Source organism: Heterocephalus glaber, unplaced genomic scaffold (genome assembly GCF_053883595.1).
Source record: "Heterocephalus glaber isolate CG9 unplaced genomic scaffold, H.glaber_assembly_v1.0 deba00000676, whole genome shotgun sequence".
Taxonomy (NCBI): domain Eukaryota; kingdom Metazoa; phylum Chordata; class Mammalia; order Rodentia; family Bathyergidae; genus Heterocephalus; species Heterocephalus glaber.
Genome location: NW_028258156.1, coordinates 28602490 through 28617715, shown reverse-complemented (window position 1 = coordinate 28617715; position 15226 = coordinate 28602490).

Sequence of the window (15226 nt, the reverse complement as noted above, 5' to 3'; positions counted from 1 at the left end):
TCGCAAAGGAGCTGGTCGTATAGTTCAGTGGTGTAGTGCTGGCCTAGCATACACAAGGTCCTGGGCATAGTTCTGAGCTCCACAGACAGACACACATGGACATACGGACACACACACGGACACACGGACAGATGGCTGGATGGACAGAAGGATGGACAGATAGGCGAAACACCATCTTAAATAGAAAACTCTAGTTCCCAGCTGCTCCATGACATGTTCAAACAAATGAAAGACTTTCAAACAAATAAAAATGAATGCCACTCCAGCATACAGCAGTTTCCTCCCCTGCTATTGGAGGTTTCTCCTCCTGACTCAGAATGTGCCTCAGTCCTGTTTCCTGAGACTTTTGGCGTGCACAGCTCATTTGCCCAGTTCAGTCACAGCACTGTCTCAGAGACCTGACGAAGACTTAGACCCAACGGGGTCTTTAACAGCCAGTCCTGCAGAGCTGCAGTGGAAGCACGAACTGGTTGGTAGGTGCGACTTTGACCCTGGGGCTCATCACTAGAGAGGTAAACGAAGAGGATTAGTAACTGGGCAACAGCACTTTCATGTCAAAACAGTATGAAAGCTGTCAGCGCTACAAAGCAGCTCTATGAAAAAGCACCTCTATTTCAAATTATGCGGAATCTCTAATATTTATCGTAAATGTCCAATATGTTATGGATTAACAAAATTTGTAAAGAGTAACTGTCTTTGTGCACCTTATATAAATGGGCAAACAGCTTTTTACACCGCAGATCTGTTTTAGTACAGATGTTCTTACCTGATCTATCATCCTATTTAACACAAATTGGATTTTAGGATAATTACAGAGAATTACTCAGGCTTGGCTTAGCCAAACACTATGAACATGAAGAAAAATAAATCTTTGATTTGTGTGTCTTTAGCATTTTAGAATTGGAAATAGATATGCAGGTTAAAATGTATGACTGCTAGACATAAAGTACATGTAAGAATTATGGGGGAAATTGTGAGTTATGTAACACACTAAATTTTAAAAATAGGAGACAATCATGTGCTTTGGATGGAGTAAATCTTTACTAAGATATACAGTCAGGGTCCTTGCTCTATGAATGCTTTTTCTGAATCTCTTACAAATTATCTGCAGCCACATGGGGGCACACTTACATCATGTGTTTTTAAACCTAACTGTTGCAAACATAAATTTGGATTACCAATAACTTTAAAGAAACAGATAATAAACCCCAATTAAAAATAAGTGCATTTTGTGTTTTTAGTTCCATTGAATATGATATCTTCTGGTAATCATAACGTGCAGTAGCTTAGTCAAATTCATGAGTAATAAAGCTACTGAAGTAGCTCCAAATTTGTGGTATTATGTAGATATATAATCTCTTCTCATGATCTTGTTATATTTTTGTCATTTTTGAACTGTTGTTTAAATCTAAGCAACTATTAATTTCGTAGAGCATGCTTTTCCTTTAATCTGCATTGTGTTTCAAATACTGATTAACTCTCAGTGTAAAGTCAAAGAAAAATAATTCAAAGCCTGACAACTGCTACGCTTTGTGAGTTGTAATCAATTGGCTGCTTATTAATGTTTCTGTCCAGTAAATCAAAGTAAAATTCCATTGTGCTAAAGCAGGAACTGTCTCATTATTCTGTTCATTTCACTTCCTTAAATAACACTTCGTCCAATCAAGAGGAAAATGGGGGCTCTGTGACATTTTCCCTTATGACTACTGCTGCTGCCAACACATTTTGCATTAGTAATAGCACATTTTTAAATTGTAAGCTGCATTTGTCACACTAGTTAAGTAATAAATAGAGTCACATGAAAGAAAAAGAAACTAAAAAGACACTGACTTACTCCAGAGGGTGAGGAATGGTTCTCTAATTATTACAGTTTCCAGAGAAGGGATGATATCTGAGACACACAGCCAAATGCATTGTTATACTTGAAAAACATTTATGCTTTATAAAGTGGTCAGACTTAAGTAAAACCAAGCACACACATGTGATTAGAAAACATGTTTCAATGTATATTGCTCTGAGCCTTCTCTCTTGAAAAAGAAAAAAAATCACCAAATACTAAATTCCATTACAATATCACAACCAATGGAAAATTTGTATACCTTAATGCATTAAAAGCTTTCCAGTGGAGGGCTAGTGTTATAAAGTTTACCATACAAAGAATCCACCCAGAACACCAGGAAAAAAGCGATGATCTATACTACAGTTACATTATTCAAGTAAAAATCTGAATATTTCATTTCACTTAAAAATACTGTCATAGAAGTACACATTTAGATAAAACACAAAGAATGTGAGATAATTTACCAGCAAAGAAATAATTGTGTTTCTCTTGGAGTTCATGTCAATGGTTCGTTTAGTTCATGATGTTACCACGAATACTTAGTCAATCTTAGATTCAAGAATCCATCACTGAACACATTTATTCACATATGTGATATGCTCCCTGTGGATACCACCAGCAGGAGCACAATCAATTCTACACTTGAAACAAAAAGGGGTATAAAAACTATAATAAAAGAGAAACAAATGCTCTTTCTTTTTCACAATTCTGTTCCATGTAAATATGAAAAAGAGCCGTAATGGGGTATCTATCTCAAATACCTTGATATCTGAGAAAACAGCAGAGGCAAGAAGGTTTCTGTGACCCTCTCCCTCATTTATCTGAAGCAGGCCATAAAAGAATTCTGTGCCCTGCCTCTAAAGTAGATCACAAGGCCCACAAGGTCTTCTTGTGTCCGGTGGAAAGAAAGAAAGACACAGACAGGCCCGGGGCAGCTGAACAAACAGGCTTTTGCAAGTTCCCCCATTAATCAGTTCTCAGCCCCTTGCATCCAATCGCAATTGCACGACTATCAAGTCTTCATCAAACATAAGCATAACATCATAGCTTTCACTGTTTTTTAGGGTCTTCAACTCCGAAGGCTTCCGTGACACATAAAACTTGTATTAAATACATGGGGATGCTGCTTTTCTTGTTAACATTCCTTTGGTTATAGGGGTCTCAGCCACGACCTGGTGATAGGTAAGGAAAAGTTACTTTCCTCCTCCAAGTTCATCATGATTGAAAGCAATAACCTTACCACTTTTCACCACTTTTTCTATGTTCTTTAAACCTTAAAACAGTAGTAGAAGTGCCTGAGCAATTGTATCCTGGACTCTACACTCGTAGATGCTGTATTAATCACTGGGATTCCAACAGCAAATAACTAACCAGGTATTTTGTTGTAAATCTGTGGCAATTAGTTCTCCTGAGCTGTATTTTTCCTGCTCAAGAGATGACAAGGTCACTCTAGAGAATCCAGAGCTGGGTGTGATTACTTGATTTTAAATCCCAGTTCCAGCTTCAAACCTCTGTGGATCAGTGAGCCATTGTTTATTTTAGGTGGACATTTCCTACCTCTTAGGTACCACAACCAATAAAAACTAAGCTCCTGAACCAGCACTTTATTTCAAAAACTGATACCAGAGCAAGGTTATCTGTTACTAAAAGAAAACTCAAACAGGAAGAGAAGATATGCCAGGAATTTTTAACGAACATTTGAAATATGACTTAAATGTTTAAAAATTATAATTTCCTCTCTTTGTCAGTTTTAAATTGAGGGCTTAGTAGTGTCATTTATTCCTGAGAGGATCCAGGAACATGGCATTTCCCCTAATAAGGATTTCACAAAGGCAATATTTCACTGTGGGTCCTGGCAAACTGAGAGTCCACAACCTTTTTGACTCAGGAACCAGTTTCATAAGAGACAGTTTTCCCATGGCCTGGGAGTTCAGTTCACCTGACTGAATCAAAAATAGATCCATTCCTTCCAAGTTTGAGGTCTTCTGTGTAGTGCTTAAGCTCTTTTAAAATCTGAAGTAGGTGATCATGTACCAGCCGGGAGGATCAAGGCTGGCCTCAGTCTCCTGCAAAATCTATGCCATTGTTCAACTATTGCCCCCACAATTGGGATTTAGCTTTGAATGGAGCCACTTTATCTGCCAACTTGAGCACAGTAATCATTCTCCCCTACAGGGACAGATTGAGTTTGTTAAGCGGGTTGAGTATGTAAGACGAGTAAGCAAGTTCTACAACCCATTCTGTGTCACTGAACCATGCTGCCAATGGTGACTATTTTTCTAGAAGAAACATCCAGAGCAACTGTAATGACTGGAGAAATCTGGCCAGTGATCTGCCTCTGGAAAGCCACCTCACTTCTTCCTATAAGAGAAGATGCAGGTGCTCTGTGTCCATCTCTTCACAGAGTTGTGTACACAAACACAATCTAAGGACAGATACTTCATGTGTTTGATAATTTAATCACACCCTGAAAAACACCTTTAAGTCCAGGTGGCAATTTCAGCTAGACAGCCTTTCTTTATCGGTAACACAGTGCATAAACTTACAGTCAGAAATGACCTCTTTGACCTGAGTGGTGAAACCAGAATGGAGTTTGGTCTTAACAGCCACTCTGTCCATGCACACACTGACACAAAATGACCAATTCAGTTTTCCTGATACGTAATTACTCAGAGACTTGAATAGTTCTTATGCCCGTCAGTTCCCAACAAAATTACACATAGCATATGCTCATGCACATCTTCCTGAAAAAATAAGTCACACAAGTACAAGCACTGTGGCTTGTTGTTAGCTAGTCTAGTTGTTAATTCGTGCTGTATAGCAGTTGACCAGGATTGTGTACTACAGAGACACCTGAGTCCTCTCTAAATTGTGGCTCCATGTCCTCTGCCTCTTCATCAGTTCTTCTAGTTAAGCTGATATCAAAAGAGGAATGTGTGCCCTTTTTCAAACTGCAGCCTCTCTTAAAAATTCACAATAAATGTCCTTAGGAGCAGGCAGGATCAACTCTTCACCAAGAAGCTATTTAGCATTAGCAATGTGGTTGGTCACCAGGAATGATGCTCTGTTGCCTACAAAACAATATTACACTGCCATGATATCTATTTTCTTTTTTGGTACTGGGAATTGAACTCAGGTCCTTGCACTTGCCAGGCAGCTGCAGGGCCACTGAGCTACATCCCCAGCCTCTACACTCCCATGGTATCTAACTCTTTGTGATCTAATGACTTTTTACTCAATCTTTTGCCAATTATAAATCTAAATTCACTGGCTAACATCTTCTCCCTTAAAATATATTTCTTTTCCCCCCTTTTTATTTATTTATTAACTCAACCTTCAGATTTTTTTCTTTGTTCAGAAATGCTCTTACCTGCCAGGTCTTGCTACCCACCAACCATACCTGCTCTAACCACCTTGTGTTTCCTTCTTCACAGTCTCCAACTCATGTAATTTGGTAATTATGCTAATTTATACTAAAATTCTGAATGAATATTTATGTTTTCATGCTAAGAGAGTAAAAAATTCGGCATGTTATGTGCACCGGCTTTTCCGATCTAAATGTCTGAGGATTATGATCTCTTATACTCAGCCTAAAATTATATGTACAATATATCTGTGCTTGTCTCTGCATTTATGCACAGTGTGTTTAGAGAAATCTTCTTAAAATCTTTGAGTTCTCTCTATTGTCCTTTTTCAAACTGATAAGCTGGTCAAAACCAGCAACTGTCAGGGGTTTTGTCTGCTTCATGTGGAGAATGAAGTCAAGTTTCTGAATATAACCCATGACATCTCACATTTCATGAAGACTCAAAACATTTTCGCTAAGGATAATTAGAGAAAGGTGTGCTCTTTAAACTGTGGAAACTACCATTTATGTAGCCCTTCTTAGGGTCACAAATTTAGCTTAACTAGTTAAGGTTTATAACCTTTTGTACACATTTCTGGGATTTCTTTAATAAAAAATTGAATTTAAAAGTCTAAGATCCAATGAATTTCCATTGTTCATGGACACAGTTTGTGCTTTCTCTCAGTTCTGTTTATCTTCGACATAGAAATAGTTTAATTTTCTATTTTAAAGAGGTTGGAAAGGGAAGTTTTCCCCATTCTTAATGACCAGACTAAATTATAACCAGCTTACAATCTATTATGGTCACATAGAATATGAATGATGAATGTACACGATTTGATTTTCTGATAATTATGTAACTGTCTACAAATGCACTGCGATATTCACCTGTTGAAAACAACATTTTCCATTGGAAAGCCTTCTCTTTTTTCCCTTTTTAGCTTAAAGTCTTATTGCATGAGAGACGTGTCCTCAAACTCAATCCCAGCAGAGGTCTGGGAGATGTCTGTACACATTACCTGTGTGACTGATGACAACCAAATGCCCGGCTGGGCCATAGCATTTTACCGGAGATCCAAACCCAGGAGGCTGGCAAATTAAATATCCACACACTAATTGTGACATTAATCTCCAACCATCAACTGGCTGGAGACCTTAAAGCTGTAGCGGAAACATGTTGTAGCTCAAAATCACCTCATCAAGTAACTCGTGTAGGATCTGATTTCACTACTAATCCAACAAGAGGTGTCAAGAAGTAAGGAAAATGTGCCCAGGTCTGAGCCACGATGTGAAAGGCACTTGCTCTGATATACAAGGTGGGTCAACAGAATGTCATAAAGCAACATCATCTAGAACTCAAAAGGCATTATTTTTAACCATGTGGCTGTATGGAGATTTCTTATTCAAAGGGATATTTTCAGACTGGAAGAGGATTTTCTTCTTTAAAATTCTGGTACGTTAGGCCATAATTAATAGTTTAACTGTATTATAGACTATTCTGTTTTGTAGGGTATTTTCAACATCATTTCCTCCATATCACGATCATTATGATGAAAACCAGTGGCTGAATTGTATTGCAATGATATGCTGAGCTTCAAATTAGGCATGTGGATCATATTTTATTTGTTGTTATAGGGACTTATGTGTGCAAGGAGCCATGTAAGCTACCAGGAGAAAAGAGCTGTTGGCTTTGCAAACAAGCAAACATTGACAAACACCCTCCCTGTTGTGGAGAGAATACCGGGCAAGAACAATGCCATGTATGGTGCTTTAATGAGATATTCGGGCCAGTTATCTTGACTCTCTTCCCTGTTAGCTGCCCAGCCTGGAGTGAAGTCCTTAACTCCTTAGTATCCACCCCTAAAAATGAGGGGAACAATAACACCCACACCTTAAAGAGCAGGAAGGATGGAATTAGTATACATGGAACCCTTAAGAGAGTACCTGGTGTGTGGGAGGAGGAGATAGAACGGGGCACATGCAGTGGCTCTGTTATGTGACAAAATGTAAAGAAGGCCCATAGCATTAGAGAAAAGGACCTTCCCAAGGAAGAGGCAGAGAGGAGGAAAGTGAAGGTGAATGGGATTTGGAAGCGTCCTCTAGAAGATCTACGCAGTGATCAGGAGCCTGACGCTAGAGTATTATTTTTTATTTGCTGCAAATATTGGTTCATCTCACAGATGACAACTGACTCTAGTAACACTTTTTCACCTTTACTATAATAATAATAATTAATTATATTTATTGTGTTAGGCCTAAGGATTATTTTTATTCTCTTATGCATTTGTTTACCAATCCACCCACTAATTCATTCATGTATTTGTTTGGTTTTCACCAAAAGCTACTGTACACAGGTACTCTAAAAGATGGCACTGTGGGGTGATCGAAGTTCAGCAGGAGGCCAGTCGGTCACTAAGATGCTTTCGAATGGTGGATAATTTCCCACACTGGACCAGCTCAGCACAAATTAGGGTCACGGGATACCATAGGCCTAATGCTGTGTCTCTCCCGAATTCGTATGTGGAACACAAACTCCATGGAAGCAGTATTTGGAAGCAGTGTCTTGGGAAAGTTATTAGGCCATGAGGATGGAGCATTTCTTAATGGATTCTTTCCTGTATCACGGAGATCCCAGAGGATCCCCGCACCCCTTCGGCCCTCTGACATGACAAAGAGGACAGCCTTGTAAGCACTGGAAGGTGAGGCTTTACCAGACAATGCCCCCACCTGTACCTTGATCCTGGCTTCAAAAACTGTAAGAAATAAACTTCTCTGGCTTATCAGCCACCAGTCTATGGTGTTCTAGATAGCAACCTGAGTGACGAGCAGAAAGCATGAGTTTAAGCAAACAAAACTTTAGCATACCAGATTAAAACAAAGTCAAAGGTGTTTCAATAGTACTGGCCATCTTACTTTTTCATTTTTAAAAACCTTATTAGTACATGTTTGCAGTACATAATGCAACCCCCATTCATTGTGTACATGACCCATCTTTGTTTTTCTGTCCTCTTCATGCCCCCTTCTTCCTTTTCTGCATGTTTTGGTCCCTTTCCCACTTGTAAAAGTTCTCTCTTCCTGTTTCCTATTACCTATCTGTTATTTTTTCCTTGAATTATTTATACTTTGGCTTTCTCATAAAAAAGAATCCATACAATATTTAAACTTGTGTCTGATTTATTTCACTTAATATTATGATCTCAAGGTACATTCATTTTGCTATAGACAACTCAAAATTCTCCTGCTTTGTGGTAAAGTAGTATTCTACAGTGTATAAATACATTTTCTTTATGCATTCGTCTCTTGATGAATGGACAGCTACGCCTCTTTCAAGATTTAGCTCTTATGAGTTGTGCTGCAGGTATGCTTATATCATCATAATGTGATGTCTTTAATTCTTTAAGAAGGATACTTAGAAGGGGAATAGCTGGGTCAAATGAAATTTCTAGTTTTAGTTTTATGAGAATCTCCAAACTGCTTTCCACCGTGGCTGTAATAGCTTACATTCCCACCAACAATGTAGACAGGATCATTATTCTACACAGCCTCACCAGTAAAGCTGTACATCTTTTTGAGAAGGAAGTATCGTATGTTTGTTTCTTTTTCTCCTTTTGGAACTCACATTAGCAGCTAGTATTTTGAAAAGTACTGTTTAGAATTATTGGATGATGAATTACCAACAATAATATTCTTTACTACATGGATCTTGTGATAGATTTTGCCAGGTCAGAGATGGGAGAGCCCTTTTCTGTTTGCTTGTTTCCAGTTCTGCTCAGCACTAAGTGGTGAGATCACAAACTAACCCTCCTGCAACAAGAGCACGCACTAGAGGAGCAGACCTCACACGTGGGCACAGACTGGCCCCTGTGCAGGGCAGGTTTGATGGCTGAAAGTTTCCAAGGGAAGGAGCACTGTCCCAGGCCTGGCGCGCTCACCTTGTGACTAACGCTGTGTGCCCACAGCCAGCACAGAGCAGAGCTTAGCTACTTTAAGTAAAGATGTGGTGATGAAATTTTCTTCAACAACAAGGCAGGACTCAGTGAGTAAGGAGTGGCCTTTGGCATTCTTAGGGCTTGGCTTTCATCCTAACTGTGCATGGTGAACTGACCATGAGAGATGCCCATCTTTCAGTTATGAGCTATAAAGACAGCTACATCTACCCCTGAGATTGCAGTGCTTGTCCATAGATCCTACTCTAGCAGAAATCTCGTCTTAAAATTGGAAACATTAGACATTATTAATCTAATTTGTAATCATTTAAAAATGTTTATCAAAAGACAAGAGTCTCTCTCCTTAAGGAAAGATTTGCCCCTTTGTATAAAACCAACGTAAGGTTATTCATCTGAGGAAAATTCCTCCTTGACACTCTAATTTTTCACTAAAATGGTGATGTTATAATCCTAACATGCTAGGCCTAGCTATTTTCCAGATAATTTAACCTACATAGTCAAGCCCAGAAAAATGCTAGCATTTAAGGTGAGATTTCTCCAAAGAGTATGCAGTAAAATGTTTGAACCACAATTGTACCATGGTCCGTCAGGATAAATCACATGTTATTAGGTTCAACCACATTATCAGCATTCAGCCTCAACTGCTGGATCTCCTACCTCAAGACATAAGAAACAGTTTTCTTATCATGCAGGAAGACACATTTGTCTCTGCTCTTGGCAAAACATGGGTCAGACGAAACCCAAATGTACTTATGAATCAGGAAAAAGAAGGCAAAATTTTTAAGTCCACTGTAAATGAATTTGACTATTATTTCAGGCTATATAAGTAGGAATACATACACCAAAGAAAGGAAGGTAGCAAAAAAAGAAGAAAACATGGTTTACTTAAGACGTCTGCAAACAGTGCCATCTTTTTTCCTTGTCACTATGGCAGTCACTAAGATATTGGGCCTTAAGTAGTATTTTTCAAGCTCACCTTTCTAACCCAGAGGTGAATATTTAAACTACAGCTTCACGGGCTCCTATCTAGCTTCTGGTGTCCTAAGTAGCACTCAAGAATTTGTGATGCCTGTAACTAGGCAGTGAGGAAGGTATTTAGGCATATCAATGATACACTGATTCGTATTGTTTTATTTTCTCTCATGTATTTTCAGCCTCAATCAAACAGTGCACTTACCATGTCCACATTTGTGCGTTTGAGGAGGATGTGAGTGGATAAGATTAGTTTCTATTTTCAGAATCCCGAAGTCCAGTGCAGTAAGAAATATAAACCATGAATCCCCAGACTGCAAACAAGACTAACAGGGAAAGAAAAATAAAGAAAGTAGGATCCAGAGCAGGGTGTGTGAAGTGATAAGACACAGGGGAGATTTCGAATGAAGAGAAGGCCAATTTACTGTATTATGTATGGAAAAGTCAGCTGTGACGAGGTATGGGAAAGAGCCGTAGGACTGTCACCTGCAATTCGCTAGGGAGCCTGGACGAAGATGGCACCCGTGCTGAGGGGAGCGGCTGCTCCTGAGCCAGTGAGAGGGAATAATGGTGGTATTGAGTGCGACAACGCGTTTTCCTAAAGGAAAACTTAGGCTGGTGCTATTTTCATACACCAGTGTTTCCACTATGTCCCAAATTTAAACAAGAAATTATCTCTATGTCCTTATTAATCCCACTAACATGTTAAGAACACCAGGAGCCTTTCTGTCGATGAAGCTACGCATCTGAAGCACCTGGCCTCTACACCTCACTGGCCTCTGCCTCTCCACGGCCTGTTGAAAGTGGTCTTTTCTGCCCTGTACACCTTTCCTCTGCCCCCATGCACCCAGGTTCTACCATTAATGAACAACTTGCCATGGCTTGAGCATCCCCACCAAAACTCATGTTGAAACGCACACCCACCACGAAGTGTGAAGAGGGTGGACACTTCATCAACTGTGGCTTTGGAGGTGGCACTTGTGGGAGGCAACTGAGATTCGATGAGGCTGAAAATCTGGGCCCTGAGTGGGGCTGTAAAGGGAGCAGGAAAGCTCCTAGCAAGGACAGCTGGTCCTACTTCCCATGTAATGCCCTGGGCCACCTGGGGACTCTGCAGAGAATTGCCACCTGCAGGACTATTCTCCCCACACATGGTTCTCAGCTTTGGACTTCCCAGCCTCAAAGACAGCGAGAAATACATTTCTTCTCTATCATTTATCCAGTCAGTGATATTCGCTTTTAGCAACAGAAACAGAATAACCCACAATAAACAAACTTTTCTCCAACCATGCTTAATTAAAGGAGAGCCTATTTCTTCATGGATTTTTCACAAAAAGTTTGATGAGATAGTAAATCCCAAGTGTTCACTACAGTTCCTTAGCATTGTAATCCTCAATTATTATCAGATCTAAGGGCTTTTAAAGAATGGAAAATCACAAGTGAAGGGGAAAGTGTGTGTTTTTCCCTCACTGGAAGGGCTACGCCTTGGAAATCTCAACTGGACTATGCTAGAAAGAGGTGACCTATCAAAGTGAATAGGAGAGAAAGGAATGTCTCTTTATGTTCTTTTATTTTTAAATAAAGCAGAAACTTTCTAAGATGGAAGCAATGATTCTAAAAAATTTTCAGGCAGTAGTAAGAAATTAACTTGATCTCAACATTCTACTCTTTAGTACAAGCTGACATAAATAAGGAGAGCATAGTACAAGAATCTCCTTGTGGGGAATAAACCCAGCTTGCTGAAGGAGGGACATCCTAGATGACAGAGGGAGCATGTGAAGAAGAGGAATCCTGTCCCTACTCCTTCCCCTCCTCCCCATGCACAACTGTGAAGGGCATGAACTGTGTGGCTTTTTTGTCAACTCAGACAAATGCTCAAGAATATAGGATGTGGAGTCTCACCTCTTGTGCTCAAATGCCAACTCTGGTACTTGCTAACCATGTAACTTAGATGCTGACCTCAAGTTTCTTCACCTTTCATGTGACTATGATAATGGTTTTCCAAACTACTGATTTTAAGAAGTACAAATATATATTTCACAGTACAATATCCTACACATATTATCCATAGTATCATCAAATGACTATTAGATGGCATTGTGTTTGTAGCCTTCCATGGAAGTGACAATATATAATCCTGACCTAGTTAGTGAAGATAAAATATACACCTTGTGTCAGGTGGATAAGAACTCTATTTTAGCTGCTTCTCAAGGAGAAAGTGAGGCACATTTTTTTCTGTTCAATCAATACAGGACAGAACCCAAGTAGATTCACTTTAACGACTGCTCAGCAAAGCCACCCACAGATGTTCATTGTCTAATCCTGCATGAAGAGACTCAGTAAGAAAAACAAAGGAGAAAAAAATATCATGAAAACCCAACAATCTCTCTTGTATTCATGACAGAAGAGAGGTCACAGAGCAGCTTGGGGAAAGACAGTAGGAATCCACTCACAGAATCCCTACAGGAACCAGTCCTGGGTAGGAAGCTCCCAACTGTATTTCACGAGTTCCCGGTGGCCCGGTGTGGAGGACTCTACACTCCAGAGTGTCCAATCCTTATGGTGTGCCTACACTTCGGTGTGCTCTCACAGTGAATATCAAGCTCACCTCGTGAATCCAACAGACTAGGGGGAAGACATCACTTTTGAAGTATGCCGAAACACTCAATTCTTAACAAGGCCTGTTCTCGAGGGACACTGCTCTTGCGGAGGTTAACGACTGGAGGTAACTATGTATGAAAATAGAATATCCCCTCACCCCTTACCTTCACTAAAGTCTTGGTCACTTCAGTTCCTGATATCCAGTACATCATGTTCAGCTGTCAAGAAAACATTACACTAAAAAGCAGAAAACAATTTGAAGAGTCCCATCAAGAGCCAGAAGCGGGTGCAGATATGGCAGGGAAATTGGAATTGTCCGACTGGGAACTTAAAGTAACTATGAGTTGTGTGCTGCAGGCCCTGTGACAACAGAGGGACAATGTGAGCAGAGAAATGGAAATTCTCAGAAAGAATAAAACAGGAAGGCTAGAGGACAAAAACACTGTGACTAAAATGAAGAATGTCTTGGACATTCATAGGGTCACAAGCAGCTTATAGCCCAGTAAGAGTAAGGGAGGTGAACAGGTCAGGCACAGACAGATGCTGGCTTCTGAATGCACAGTTTACACACACTTTGATTCACACAGTGCTCCTTACTCTATAAGACACACACAAACCTCCATAAGGTCCCAACCCCTGCCACTCATGCGAATCGAGTCTAGTCACTCACCGAACAGGAGCTCCAGTCCAGTGTCACGCAGCCAGGAGAGCTCATGTTCCAGTGCAGGTCCTGTGGCCTCTGTGTCCCTTGAGGCTAGAGCATGTAGCTTGTGAGCAATGCTAAAGTTGTTTGTGGGAAACTTTGTGTCTAATTTCCAGTTTTATAATGACCCCTTATATGTAGTTTTGTGGTCATGTCCACCCATCTTAGCTGTCCATCCAGCTGGGGTAGCTGGGCCATCTGTTCTTGGGTGTAACCAGGCAGCTTCTTGGAGCTCTGGTCATAGTTCTTGGAACTCTTTACCTCAGCTGCCAGTAGGCTGGAGTGTCACTGAGTACTTGACATGACCGATGCCATGTTCCTCGTGGTAGGTTGGAAACGACTGAGAACAAAATCTCTGCACGTGAGAATATATCAGTACCAGCTAATAAAAGGCAAAAGCAAACAAGAAAAGACTAAAAATAGAGCAGAATATCCAAGAATTGTGGGACAACTAGAAAGGCTGTAACTGCACATAATGAGAAAACCAAATGGGGAAGAGAGCAAGGACCAGAAGAGATGTCTGAAGCAATAAAGGCTGAGAATTTTCCCAAATTGATGTCAAACACCAAACCACAGAACTAGGAAGATCTGTAAACACCCAGCAGAATAATTAAAAACCATAGCTAGGCATATCATAATCAAACTTCAGAAAATTAAAGATTAAAGTCATGAAAGCATCCAGAGGAGATAAACTGATAGTGCAGCAAGGGATTGTGGGTGAGTAGCTGCAATGAGGAGAGGTCTCAGCCCCACAGCCATGGGGAGCTGGATTCTGTCGCAAACCATGTGCACCCCAGGGGACTCACTCCTCGCGTGAAAAGGTCACCTTGCCTGAGGCCTTGGCTCGACATGCACCAAGCTGTCTATCCAATAGCTGGATTCCTGACCCATGGAAATTGGAAGTAATGACTCTGTGCTGTTTAACGGTATTGGTGATTTTTCATATCAGTGAAGAACTGGTACTGTCAGGGTGGGAGATAGCTTCTCAAGAGACATGATTAGCAAAATCTCCTATCTTTCCTAGGGTGTCACCACTGTGGAGACTCCACTTGGATACTTTTTTTGTAACTAAGTTTACATAAAACCTGAGCTCTGGTTGGGGGTTAGTTCTAGTGCAATGGGGAGACTACTGTAATATGACTGAGTCGGGCCCTTGAGACCTACCTCGTGTAGGAGTCCTTGTGCTCCAAACCCATCCTGCTAAATCCACTCAAGTTGAGGATTACAAATTGGGAATTGGGAAGAAAGTTCATGTAACCACAAAAACGATTTCACAAGAAAGGTCTTGCGTGTCTAGACCTTCTCCACGTGCTCAGTGTGGTAACCCTCTTGTCTTTCTCATCTGATGAGCATCCTTCTAAATTTCTACTGCCCCAGAGCCAGTGGTCTCTCACACAGTGCATGTGGTGGTGGAGGGAGGAAGGAGGTGGGGGAAACACTAGCAGAAATACTGCAGTCTGGGGCTTTATTTTTCCCTACATGACTTTGTAGTATCTTGTCCTCACTCTCTCTTCCCCCCACTACACTGCTCGTTGCTCTGTTTCTCTTCTTGTGAGAACACATTTTATTTATCTTCTTTTCCTTTAATGCTTTAAAGACATCACCCTTGTTGGAATACCTGAAAACCAGCCAGGTCTTTGTACCTTTGGAATTGGCCCTTCTATCTCCCAGCATTCGAAAGTTCAGCAATCACCCCCAGTAAGAACCGGAAGACCTTGCTTATACTATACATTCTCAAAATGGATCCCAGATAACTCAAACCACATAAATGTCCTTAATGTCTTCAGTTCAGTCCCTGCTATACACACAGAGAATGT